This window comes from Schistocerca gregaria, chromosome X (assembly GCF_023897955.1).
Source record: "Schistocerca gregaria isolate iqSchGreg1 chromosome X, iqSchGreg1.2, whole genome shotgun sequence".
Taxonomy (NCBI): domain Eukaryota; kingdom Metazoa; phylum Arthropoda; class Insecta; order Orthoptera; family Acrididae; genus Schistocerca; species Schistocerca gregaria.
This window is the reverse complement of record NC_064931.1, coordinates 731,304,031-731,318,635: the sequence shown is the minus strand read 5'-3', so window position 1 is coordinate 731,318,635 and position 14,605 is coordinate 731,304,031.

The window sequence follows — 14,605 nt, the reverse complement described above, 5'->3', positions numbered from 1 at the left end:
CAATAGGTCAAACTGATATTAGCTGCATTTTTTTAAAATAGGAACTACATTTTATTACATATTCGTGTAGTACGTAAACAAATATAAATGTTTTAGTTGGACCTATTTTTTTGCTTTATGGTAGATGGCACTGTAATAGTGGCAAACTTATAACTACGTGGTATCACCCAAAATTCCGCCAGTGCGGACGGTATTTGCTTCGTGATACATTACCCGTGTTAAAATGTTTACCAACTGCGGAAAAGGTAGATATCGTGTTGATGTACGGCTGTTGTGATCCAAATGCCTAACGGGCGTGTGCTATGTGTGCTGCTCGGTATCCTGGACGACACCATCCAAGTGTCTTGACCGTTCGCCGGATAGTTACGTTATTTAAGGAAACATGAAGTATTCAGCCACATGTGAAACATCAACCCCGATCTGCAACAAATGATGATGTCCAAATATGTGTTTTAGCTCCTGTCGCGGCTAATCTGCACATCAGTAGCAGAAAAGTTGCGCGAGAATGGGGAATCTCAAAAACGTCGGTGTTGAGAATGCTACATCAACATCTATTGTACGCGTACCATATTTCTATGCACCAGGAATTGCATGGTGACGACTTTGAACGTCGTGTACAGTTCTGCCACTGGGCACAAGAGAAATTACGGCACGATGACAGATTTTTTGCAAGCGTTCTATTTTGCGACGAAGTGTCATTCACCAACAGCGGTAACGTAAACCGGCATAAGATGCACTATTGGGCAACGGGAAGTCCACGATGGGTGCGACAAGTGGACCATCAGCGACCTTGACTGGTTAATGTATGGTGCGGCATTATGAGAGGAAGGATAATTGGCCCCCATTTAATCGATGGCAATCTAAATGGTGCAGTGTATGCTGATTTCCTACGTAATGTTCTACCGATGTTACTACAAGATGTTTCACTGCATGACAGAATGGCGATGCACTTCCAGTATGATGGATGTCCGGCACATATCTCGGGTGCGGTTGAAGCGGTATTGAATAGCATATTTCATGACAGGAGAATTGGTCGTCGAAGCACCATACCATGGCCCGCACGTTCACCGGATCTGACGTCCCCGGATTTCTTCCTGTTGGGAAAGTTGAAGGATGTTTGCTATCGTGTTCCACCGACAACGCCTGACAACATGCGTCAGCGCATTGTCAATGCATATGCGAACATTACGGAAGGCGAACTACTCGCTGTTGAGAGGAATGTCGTTACACATATTGCCAAATGCATTGAGGTTGACGGACATCATTTTGAGCATTTATTGCGTTAAATTGGTATTTACAGGTAATCACGCTGTAGCAGCATGTGTTCACAGAAATGACTCCACAAAGGTACATGTACTACATTGGAACAACCGAAATGAAATGTTCAAACGTACCTACGTGCTGTATGTTAATTTAAAAAACCTACCTGTTACCAACTGTTCGTTTTAAATTGTGAACCATGTGTTTGTGACTATTACAGCGCCATCTATCACAAAGCGAAAAAAGTGGTCCAACTAAAACATTCATGTTTCTATACGTACTACACGAATATGTCATAAAAATGGGGTTCCTATTTAAAAAAAAAAAAAACGCAGTTGCTATCCGTTTGACCTATGGCGCCATCTAGCGGGCCAACCATAGCGCCATCTGGTTTCCCCCTTCAAGCTAGACAAGTTTCGTTAATGTAGTTTTTTCGTTTGACGCTTATTTCGTGAGACATTTGGCCCGGTCACGATCAATGACCAATGGACCACCCTGTTTACATGGGTTTTATATGTGTGTGTTGGGAAGGGTGGGGTGGGGGTGAGGTGGAGAATGTTGCCCGTTATTTAGTGCGTGTTGTATAGTATTGAACATGAATGGAATAGATGTCAGAGAGTGGTAGACCGCATTCTCAGGCGGTATTCCATAAGGTTACCGCCCTTCGATTGTGCAGTCCCAGCACTAATCGCAACGCTACGGTTTCAGGTGCGAGCCAGCCAGCCAGCCCGCCCGCCCTCCAGTAGTAGCAGCAGCAGCAGCAGCAGCAGTAGTAGTAGCAGTACCAGCGGTCCCGACCAGCATCGCGGTCCAGCCTGTAGCAGCCAGCCACCCCTCCGGCAGCAGCGGTCCAGTCAGCCAGCCAGCCAGCCCGACCTCCAGCAGCAGCAGCCCCGGCCCTGTCCGCGGCAGCGCGCCAGCTGCGGCATTTCTGCCAGTCGGCGTCAGCTTCAGCTTCCGCGCCAGCAGCGCGGGACTCTGGTCGTCGTCCGTCTTCGTCTTCGTCTTCGTCCGTCTTCGTCTTCGTCCGTCCTCAGCTTTCTTCTTCTTCTTTCCATTTCGTCCTGTGTACTTTTCTATATCCTTGTCATCATGTCAACTCCCAACACCACTACGACCACTACTACCACAGCCATAGTCTACACATCCCCCTCTGCCGCCACCACCACCATTACATGGTGTGCCCAGTCACACCCCCCTCTTTCCATCCCTCCTCTTCTCACTCTCCCTTCGCCTTCGCTCTTTGTCGCCCCCTCTCCAGCTTCTTCCTCCCACTCCTCTCCCTCTGATCCTTTCCCCCCACTCCTCCAGCCTGTTACTGCAGCTCCAGCTAGGGTGGTGGCCCGTCGGGCCACTGCCCACGACCAATCTCCCCATCGCCTTCGCCATCACCGCCACCGTCACCATCTCCGGCGCCGTCTGCTGCATCCACGCCGGGACCTGCCCGTTCCCGCCACCTCCCTATAGCTCCTATCCCTCATGTCACCACCCACCCTTCTGCCGCCGTTAAACGCCCTAGTGGCACCGCCACCTCCTCTGCTCCCAAAAAGGCCCCGCCCCATGCTCCTTCCCCCTCCCAGGATGCCATGGATGTCGCCCCACCTGCCCCTGCTCCCTCCGCTTCCTCCTCCTCCTCCCCCCCTTCTTTATACAAATACCTCCTCTTCCGTCCGGATCCTTCCCTTCTCGAGTCCCGGAATCTCTCCCTCCTCCTCACGACCCTGGTGCCCCCATCTCTCTCCTCACTCCCAGACGGGATTCCGTTCTCATCTCCTCCCCAGCCCTACCCTCCATACTAACATCCTCTCCCGCCTCCCCATCACCCGTTTTGGCCCAATGCTTCCCTCACCCCGGCTCCTTCTCCATCCCCCAACCGGCAACCCCAACCCCCGCGTCGCCTGCCGACCCTCACCACTGTGATCACTTGGCTCAGTCCGACGATCACGGAGGAGGAGGTGTTGGCGGAGCTCAAAGCGCATCCCACACTGGAGGTGCGGGCGGTCCGCCGCATTTTCAACTCGTCCGGCCCCAACCGTCTTATGCGGGTTTTCTCGGAGGATGCGCCCTCCATTGACCGTCTATTGAAGGAGGGTGCCCTCCTCTTCCACCAGCGCTATAAGGTCGACCCCTCCCGTTCTCCTCCGCAATCCCTGCGCTGCCAGAGGTGTCTGCGCTATAACGCACACCCAACAGCTGAGTGCCGCGAGGCCCCCACCTGCCCGCATTGTAAACAAACGCACTTCCTCCGGCAGTGCCCTAACCTAGAATCCCCTCCCTCCTGCAATACCTGCAATCTTCCCCATCCCACCTACTGCCAAAAGTGTAAAGCACGACCCCCTCCGACCACTCCTGAAGTCACTGGACCTGTCCGTCCTCTGGACCCTCCCACCTCTCCTGGCAATTCCCTTCGTCCCCCCCCCCCCCCACCGCTGAGGACATCATCAGGTTCCTCACCATTGTCTTACAAAACGTCCACCCTTTCCAGCAACCTCACACCCTTCAACAGGTCTCCCTCGCCGCCCGTTCCATTTTCCACTTGAAAATGTATGCCACCTACTCCAACAACCAGGCCCATTTCACCTCCTCCCGTCTTGACACCCTTGTCTAAATCCCTGCCATGGCGCGACAGCACCGTATCCTTTTCAACAACATCCGCTTCCTTCCCGCCAACAAGAACCTCTTCCTGCACACCCTTGCCACCCACCACGTGGATGCCTTCCTCCTCAATGAAACTTTCCTCCAACCCCACCACACCGTCCACACGTCGCCCTACCTCCTACACCGCTCCGATAATCCCCTCCCGATTGCGCGTGGCGGAGTTGCCATTGGTCACCACCGCCAGATCCCAGAACGGCTCCAACCTCTCCTTCCCGACCCCACCGAACACCTGATCCTTAGTCTCTTCTTCCCTGGCCTTACCGTCACCTGCGCCACCATCTATGTCCGCCATAACGTCCCTATTCCCTTCGACTTCCTCTCCCACATTGACCGTACCTTCTCCTCCTACGTGATCGCCGCCGACCTTAACATCCATAGTCGTTCCGCCGCCAAGTTACGGCGGTGGCATCGGTTCCTCGCCTCCCTTCAAGGGGACTTCATCCCCATCCCCCAGCACACCCGTCCTGAATCCTACTCCACTCCTGATGTTATCCTTTCCTCCCCTAACCTCCTTGGCCGCATAACGGTGGATGTCCTGGAACCTATTGGTAGCGACCATCTCCCTGTCCTCCTCACCGTTTCCGACGGTCGTCGCCCCCACCCCAACCCTCGTAATGACCCTCCCCCAAAATATATCCATGACTATTCCCATGCCAACTGGAATGCCTACCGGAATACCCTCTCCACCAGGTCGATAGCCACCCCTTCACCTACTCCCACCCTGACGATGTAACCTTTGCCGCTTCCATTCTCCAGCAGACTTTGTCTGAGGCCGTGGAGGCCCACGTCCCTACTGTCGCCATCCACCCCCACCGTCCTACCTTACCCCCACAGGCCGTCCTGCTCCTCCGGGAATCTCGTCGTCTCTCCCGTGCCTTCCTCCACACGTGTGACCCGGACACACTCCGACGGAACCGGCAACTCCAGCGACACATTCGTAATTTGCTCACGGCCAAGAAACGCCGGGACTGGCGACAGACATGCACCCATTTGAATGCCACACTACCTATCAACTCGTCCAAGTTCTGGTCAGCCTTCCGTCGCCTTACCGGAACTAAACCCTCCCCCTACTATCCTCTCCTCCATGATGATCACCCATTCCCTGACACCCTTAGTAAGGCCAATCACTTTGCCTCCTACCTCTCCGATGTCTTTTCCATCCCCGACGATCCCCACTTCGATTACTCCCTCTTCCCGGATGTCCGCGATCGAACTGACACCTCTGTCCCTCCCCTAGCGCCTGGTTTCCAGTACTTGGACAACATTACTCAAACAGAACTCAATGCCCCTATCACTACATGGGATCTCATTGCTACACTCCGCAACACCGCTCCTGGTCACGATCATGTCACCTACCGTCACCTTCGTGAAGCTCCTGTCTCTTTTCTCTCCACCCTGGCCACGCTCTACAATGTAGTCTTGTCCACAGGTTACTACCCCGACCTGTGGAAAACCTCACGTATCCTGATGTTCCTTAAACCTGGTAAACCGCCATCCGCCGTCTCCTCCTACCGCCCCATCAGCCTTACCTCGGTCTTCAGCAAGGTCCTGGAATCTATCCTCACCCGCCGCATCCACCAGCATCTCCGCCAGCACCGCCTCCTTCCCATCACCCAGTGTGGCTTTCGACCATCCTTCTCTTCCGATGACCTTTTCCTTCACCTCACTCATCTCCTTTCTGAACAGCTTAATTCCCGTCGCTCTGCAATCTTCCTCTCCCTGGACCTCGAACGTGCTTATGACCGCGTATGACATTCCGGTCTCCTCTTCAAGCTCCAAACCTTCGCCCTTCCCATTAATTACGTCCGTCTGATCGGCTCCTTCCTCTCCCACCGTCCTTCCTACGTCACCATCCATAACACAGATTCCTACACCTTTTTTCCCTCCGTCGGTGTGCCCCAAGGCTCTGTCCTCTCCCCCCTTCTGTACCTTTTGTATACGGCGGACATGCCGCCGCCGTCACCCCCCGTCCATATTCTCCAGTTTGCCAATGACACCGCCTTCCTTGCCCTTGCCCCCAACCAGCAGCGCTCCCAACACCTTCTCCAATCCCATCTTGACCAGTTCACCACTTGGTGCAACCAGTGGTTGCTCAAGGTCAATCCCTCCAAAACCCAGGCGATCATTGTAGGCAAAACCACCCCTTCCTTCCGCCTCCTTGATTTCTATCTCACCATCTATGGCCGTCCTATAGCCCTCACTCCCACCCTCAAGTACCTTGGCGTCACCCTCGACCGTCGACTCTCCTGGACCCTACATCTCCGGACAATCCAAGCCAAGGCACGCTCCCGTCTCCATCTCCTCAAGCTCCTTTCTGGTCGTACTTGGTGTCTAGACCCCTCCACCATACTCCAAACCTATAAATCCCTCATCCTCCCTATCCTTTGTTACGCCCATCCGGCCTGGATTTCTGCGCCTGCTACCTTTTACAAATCCCTCCAAATCCTTGAACGCCATGCTCTCCGCCTCGCCTATCGCATCCGTCTCCCCTCCCCCACGCGGATCCTGTATGATCACATTCCATTGCCCCACCTCCTCCTTTTCCTTGAGAGAATACAGATCCAGTACACCTCACGCAAACTCGATCCTCATCACCCACTTGTCTCGCCCATCCTCTCCCGCCCCCACCCGCTGTCAAGCCTGTATTCCCACGTCCCACCCGGTTTCCATCTCTCTACCCTCCTTACCCTCTCCCAAGGTGGCTTCTGCCAGCTCCCCCTCCCTGGTGATGTCCTTCTTCCCTCCATATACCCCTCCTACCAACTTTGATCCTCCTTCCCTCTTCCTGTCTCTGTTCCTTTGGGCATCCTCCCTCCCTCATCCCTTTCTCCCCACTCATCCCCCGGGCTTCCCCTCCCCTGTCTCTCTACTCCTCCTCCCGTGTCCTCAGCCATTGGCGTCTTTGTTCTCCCCTCTCCACCCGCCCCCCCCCCCCCCCGCCTTTCTTCCCCTCTTGGCAGGTCACCGGACTCGCACACGCTACGTGGACTTTCGCGCGCCGGTGATCATCGCCGTCAGTGTCTCGTGTGTGCCGTCGTGTTTAGTGTTCGGTGTTCACCGTCGCACTCCATCGTTCACCTGTGCCATCGCCGTCTTCCGTGTTTGTGCGACGTGTCACCAGTTTTCAGTGTGGACTATCGTCAAGTGTGAACGGCTCCGTGTTTGCCTTTCTGTGTCAACTGTTTTCTTGCCCACCGTTCTGTCACCTATGTGTAATCTTTCTGGTTTTTTTTTTCTCATCTTGTATCCTCTGGCTGAAGAGCAGCATAGAACGATGCTGACAGCCTGCCTGTTTTACAGGTTTTAAAATTATAATAAAGAAAAAAAAGAGAGTGGTAGAAAGTTTTGATTTTCAGCTGACTTGAGTTTTGGTTTCATTGTTTTTTGGAGGGGTTCATGTACAAGTGAGTGAAAGAGGGCTGTGTGGTATTATTATAATAATTATTATAATCCTCAATTGGAGTGTTACTCTATTATTTTATCTATTAGTGTAAACAAACAGATTTTTGGCATGCGTACTTGTTCATTGAAAAGTATTTTCTTATCTCCTTTGGTTTTCTGTATACGGTAATTTTCCTGCAGTGTTAGGAGATGTTTTCTATTGTTGATTGTAATTATTTTCATGTCTTTATCTCTAGTGGTTATTTTGCGATTGTGCTCTCTTCGGTGTTCTGCAAATGTGGAGAGGTTTGTCCCATACTTCCAGGTTCTCATATACTCTTTGTATCTGACATCAAATGTTCGGCCTGCTTGCCCTGTCTATTTGCCAGCAAATGTGTTACACTCTAATTGATAATTACACTATAATTCAACAAGGTCGAAAGTCACACAAAAAAGCTATTCAAAGTATAGAAACAGTTCATAGGAGGAAGATTAGTCAATTCAAAAAACTCCAGTCACAACACAATAACCCTACACAGAACCAACAAAACACACGCACAAACTGTAAAAAAATTAGTGAACATTGCAAACATACAAATAAACAGTAAAGAAAGACAATTGCTGAGGAATGGATTAAAACGCCATATAAATTCAGAAATAAATTAAGGGTAGGTAGAAAATCTGATTATAGAAGCGGACAGTGTATTGACAAGAGATGATAGGAGATAAAACATCAGTGTCAGCATTGGATTAACTAGAGAACTAGTGGAAAAGGAAGCCGTAACATAATAAGCAATATGAACACACAACACCACAAACACAGGATCTGTAACACTACAAAAAACTTAGGAAAAAGCTTCAAAATATAGATGTAATCATTTCAAAATCAGACAAGGAGAACGTCGTAGAACTTAAGGACAATGAACGATACATTAAAATAAACACAAGAATTCATCTCACAAAATAAGAATCAGACCCAACAAAAAGATTCCACACAAAAGTACGAAAACTCTGAAAAATGTAGACATCATACTGGATAACACAGATAAGATAAAGCTGACACATTCCACTGCACCTGCCCTCCAAAGCCAACCAATGACCCACAAATCGTATCTTCATGTGAGGGCAGTACTGGATTACAGAAAACCCCCACTTCCAAGGCTACAGGAAACGTGTTAAAATTACTGTCTGAAAATTTCAGACTAGAAGAAGACAGAACCATTAAAGGCACTATAAAACTAATAACACAAATAAGAGATATAAAAATTGCAGACACAGCGACAATCTTGTCATTCGATATAGAAAGCAAGTATTCCAACACATCAGTACCAGAAACAATAGAAATCATACATAAGAACCTGAAAACACATACTCAACTCCGTAGTGAACACATTAATAAAATACTCTCATTAATAAAGCTCATAACAGAACACAACTCATTCCAATCCAATAATGAATTTTATTTACAATGAGATGGATTACCAGTGCGGTCATAGCAAATAGTTTTACAAACCGTATTAAAGAGATTACTTTCAGAAAAATAGGTAATATTAAAAATTACATTCTGGCATCAACAAGATACACAAAAATAAAAAACAAAAAATTCGCAATTGAATAAGAGCAGAATAACCAAATTAACTTTCTGGAATTAGCAATCCAAAAACAAAGTAATAAACATATACCTGAGATTTATCGTAAGCCCACAATAACTGACACAAACAACCTACAAATCTCGAACTTCCCACAGTAACAAAAGAAAGCAGCTCATCGATACATGCTCCATAGACTCAACACAGTGCCACTCAACAAACAACACTGCCAAAAAGAACTTGACACTATAATGCATATAAAGCATAACAATTGTCCCAAAAGTAACTAGTCACAAATCTAAACAAGAAAATTAAAATAAAATAAAATTATAAAGCTCAATATTACAGAAAGCAACACAACAGAACCAAACACAATTACAACCATTCGGTACCATAATAACTACGTAGAATAACAAGGAATATATTACAGAAAACATAAGACGGTATATAATGACATAAAGACACAAACTCACACATAAAAGCACTAACATTTTCAAAAGACAGGGAATAGACATAACATACAGAACAGACAAATCTATCCAAAAATACACCTGATAAAAAAACAGGGACATCGACCAGAAAGCAGATATATCCCAATTACAGAGTAGCACTTGTGATAACAGATCCATAGGGAAACAGGCCGAACATTTGGTGTCAGCTACAAAGGACACATGAGAGCCTTGAAGTATGGGACAAACCGCTCCACACATGCAGGACACCTAAGAGAACAGAATCACAAACCAACCAGATAAGAAGAAGACATGAAAATAATTACGATCAGTAATAAAGAAACACGTCCTATCACTGCAGGAAAATACCACATACAGAAAACCAAAGCAGAAAAGAAAATCCTGCTGAATGATAAAGTAAACATGCCAAATAACTCATTGTTTACACTAATCGATAAAATAATTGAGTAACACTCCAACAGAGGATTATAACAATAATAATAATAATACCAGTCAACCCGTTTCCACTCACTTGCACATGAACCTCTTCAAGAGACGTTTAAACCAAAACTCAAATCAGCTGAACACCAAAACTTTCAAGCACAATCTGACAACAATTACAATCATGTTCAACATAACTTTCTACAACTAGCACTGAACATTTGCCAACATAATCCCCCCCCCCCCCCCCAGCTCCTCCCACATACACACGCAAAAACCCATACATATATACAATCTTGATATCTGTCTGTCTGTCTGTCTCTCTCTCTCTCTCTCTCTCTCTCTCTCTCTCTCTCTGTCTCTCTATCTCTCTCTGTCTCTCAAACATAACAGAAATTAATAGGCGTTCGTTTTCAGCATATACTTTGTTAGGCTTGCAACATGTACGTGAACAAACCAAACAGGGTGACACACACAGTGAACTCACACTATTCACGTGTTTCAATCACAGTGTTCAAGGAGATATCTATACCTACCGACAGTCTGAATGTTTAATTCATATATTTCGGGCGTATTATAGTATTTGACAGTTGTAGCATCGCGCTTCAGTGTTTACTTCGTAGATTCTTATTTAAATTGCGTGTGAGTTTCGTATAGGAGATGCAATTTCGAGTTTTAGTTACTGTAATCGTAAATTCAGCAGATTGTAGCGCAGTCGTTAGGCATTTGTACAGGTTAGTTGATACATTCTTTGCGTGTTTCGCTTGCGTTATCTAGGCACGGACTCGTGTTTCAGTAACTGTTGTTCAACATCGATTAGAATGGACAGGGTCTGCGATTGCTGTGTTCGGATGAGGGCTGACTTGGCATCCCTTCGCTCACAGCTGCAATCGGCGCTGACTTCGGTCGCGCAGCTTGAGGCTGTTGCCAATGGGCACCACTGTGGGGAGCCGGACTTGGGTATCATGGGGATGTCAACCTCGTCCCGTCTGTCCCCAGATCGGTCTGCCGCTGTGGTTGCCCCGGTTGCTGCCCGCAGTGAGGCTGAGCCCTCGCCTGTGGTTGATTGGGAGGTCGTTCCAAGGCGTGGCAGGCAGCGAAAGGCGTCCCCGGAGGCTGATCAGAAAGCCTCCCCGGTGCGTCTGACAAACCGGTTTCAGGCACTGTCTCTGGCTGAGCCAGATGCATCTGCCTGCCCTGTTTCAGAGGATCATTCTCAGCATTCAAGGTCCGGGCAATCGCAGAGGGTGGGCTTACTGGTAGTTGGGAGCTCCAATGTTAGGCGCGTAATGGGGCCCCTTAGGGATAGGGCGGCTAAGGAGGGGAAGAAATCCAGCGTGCACTCTGTGTGCATTCCGGGAGGAGTCATTCCTGATGTGGAAAGGGTCCTTCCGGAGGCCATGAAGAGCACAGGGTGCAGCCAGCTGCAGGTGGTGGCACATGTCGTCACTAATGACGTGTGTCGCTTTGGATCTGAGGAAACTCTCTCTGGATTCCAGCGGCTATCTGATTTGGTGAAGGCTGCCGGTCTTGCTTACGAGATGAAGGCAGAGCTCTCCATCTGCAGCATCGTTGACAGAACCGACTGCGGACCTTTGGTGCAGAGCTGGGTAGAGGGTCTGAATCAGAGGCTCAGACGGTTTTGCGACCGTGTTGGCTGCAGATTCCTTGACTTGCGCCATAGGGTGGTGGGGTTTCGGGTTCCACTGAATAGGTCAGGAGTTCACTACACTCAGCTGGCGGCTACACGGGTAGCGGAGGCTGTGTGGCGTGGACTGGGCGGTTTTTTAGGTTAGAAGGCCTCGGGAAAGTACGGGGTGGGCTGCAGTGTCAAAGGGTGCTTGGCAATTACAGGACGTGCTTGGATCAAGGAACAGTCGGAATTATAGTTGTAAACTGTTGTAGTTGAGCTGGAAAAGTCCCTGAGCTTCAAGCGCTAATAGAAAGCACAGAAGCAGATATCGTTATAGGTACAGAAAGCTGGCTAAAGCCTGAAATAAGTTCTGCAGAAATTTTTACGAAGTCTCAGACGGTGTTCAGGAAAGATAGATTAGGCAGAATTGGTGGTGGAGTGTTTGTGTCTGTCAGTAGTGGTTTATCTTGTAGTGAAGTCGAAGTAGATACTCCGTGCGAATTGGTATGGGTGGAGGTTATACTTAACAGCCGAATTAAGTTAATAATTGGCTCCTTCTACCGACCCCCAGACTCCGATGATAGAGTTGCGGAACAGTTCAGAGAAAGTTTGAGTCTCGTAACAAATAAATACCCCACTCATACGGTTATAGTTGGTGGGGACTTCAACCTACCTTCGGTATGTTGGCAAAAATATTTGTTCAAAACCGGTGGTAGGCAGAAAACGTCTTCCGAGATTGTCCTAAATGCTTTCTCCGAAAATTATTTCGAGCAGTTAGTCCACGAACCCACTTGACCTCTTAGCCACAAACAATCCATAGCTGATAGAGAGCATCATGACTGACACAGGGATTAGTGATCACAAGGTCGTTGTAGCTAGGTTCAATACAGTTTCTTCCAAATCCATCAGAAACAAACGCAAAATAATTTTATTTAAAAAAGCAGATAAAGTGTCACTAGAAGCCTTCCTAAAAGACAATTTCCATTCCTTCCGAACTGACTATGCGAATGTAGACAAGATGTGGCTCAAATTCAAAGATATAGTAGCAACAGCAATTGAGATATTCATACCTCATAAAGTGGTAAGAGATGGAACAGATCCCCCGTGGTACACAAAAAAGGTCCCACCGCTGTTGCAGAGGCAACGGAAAAAGCATGCGAAGTTCAGAAGAACGCGAAATCCCGAAGATGGGCTAAAATTTACAGACGCGTGAAATTTGGCACGTACTTCGATGCGAGATGCCTCTAATAGGTTCCACAACGAAATATTGTCTCGAAATTTGGTAGAAAATCCGAAGAAATTCTGGTCGTATGTAAAGTACACAAGCGGCAAGACGCAGTCAATACCTTCGCTGCGCAGTGCCGATGGTACTGTTACCGACGACTGTGCCGCTAAAGCGGAGTTATTGAACGCAATTTTCCGAAATTTCTTCACCAGGGAAGACGAATGGAATGTTCCAGAATTTGAAACACGAACATCTGCTAGCATGAGTTTCTTAGAAGTAGATACCTTAGGGGTTGCGAAGCAACTCAAATCGTTTGATACGGGCAGGTCCAGATTGTGTACCGATTAGGTTCCTTTCAGATTACGCTGATACAATAGTTCCCTACTTAGCAATCATATACAACCATTCGTTCACTGATAGATCTGTACCTACAGACCGGGAAATGGCGCAGGTCGCACCAGTGTTTAAGAAGGGTAGTAGGAGTAATCCATCTGTGTACAGACCTGTATCATTGACGTCGGTTTGCAGTAGGGTTTTGGAGCATATACTGTATTCAGACATTATGTATTACCTCGAAGGGAACGATCTATTGACACGTAATCAGCATGGCTTCAGAAAACATCGCTCTTGTGCATCGCAGCTGGCTCTTTATTCGCACGAAGTAATGGCCGCTATCGACAGGGGATCTCAAGTTGTTTCCGTATTTCTAGATTTCCGGAAAGCTTTTGACACCGTTCCTCACAAGCGACTTCTAATAAAGCTGCGGAGCTATGGGGTATTGTCTCAGTTGTGCGACTGTATTCGTGATTTCCTGTCAGGAAGGTCGCAGTTCGTAGTAATAGACGGCAAATCATCGAGTAAAACTGAAGTGATATCAGGTGTTCCCCAGGGAAGCGCCCTGGGACCTCTGCTGTTCCTGATCTATATAAATGACATGGGTGACAATCTGAGCAGTTCTCTTAGATTGTTCGCAGATGATGCTGTAATTTACCGTCTTTTATCATCCGTAGACCAGTATCAGTTGCAAAGCGATTTAGAAAACATTGCTGTATGGTGTGTCAGGTGGCAGTTGACGCTAAATAACGAAAAGTGTGAGATGATCCATATGAGTTCCAAAAGAAATCCGTTGGAATTCGATTACTCGATAAACAGTACAATTCTCAAGGCTGTCAATTCAACTAAGTACCTGGGTGTTAAAATTACGAACAACTTCAGTTGGAAGGACCACATAGATAATATTGTCGGGAAGGCGAGCCAAAGGTTGCGTTTCATTTGCAGGACACTTAGAAGATGCAACAAGTCCACTAAAGAGAAAGCTTACACTACACTCGTTCGTCCTCTGTTAGAATATTGCTGCGCGGTGTGGGATCCTTACCAGGTGGGATTGACGGAGGACATCGAAAGGGTGCAAAAAAAGGGCAGCTCGTTTTGTATTATCACGTTATAGGGGAGAGAGTGTGGCAGATATGATACACGAGTTGGGATGGAAGTCATTACAGCATAGACGTTTTTCGTCGCGGCGAGACCTTTTTACGAAATTTCAGTCACCAACTTTCTCTTCCGAATGCGAAAATATTTTGTTGAGCCCAACCTACATAGGTAGGAATGATCATCAAAATAAAATAAGAGACATCAGAGCTCGAACATAAAGGTTTAGGTCTTCGTTTTTCCCGCTAGCTGTTCGGGAGTGGAATAGTAGAGAGATAGTATGATTGTGGTTCGATGAACCCTCTGCCAAGCACTTAAATGTGAATTGCAGAGTAGTCATGTAGATGTAGATGTAGATGTAATGCTTGCAGTCACGAAGGTTCATTGGATTATTGGATTGTGGATGCTGTGGAATGTATACAGATTTGTATATTGCCCCGTACGGGTCTTTAAGTGGAATTTCAGTACAACCTTATTCTGCTGTACCTAACAACATTAAAATGAGAACAGTACACATCCCTGTCACCAATTTGGTTAATTT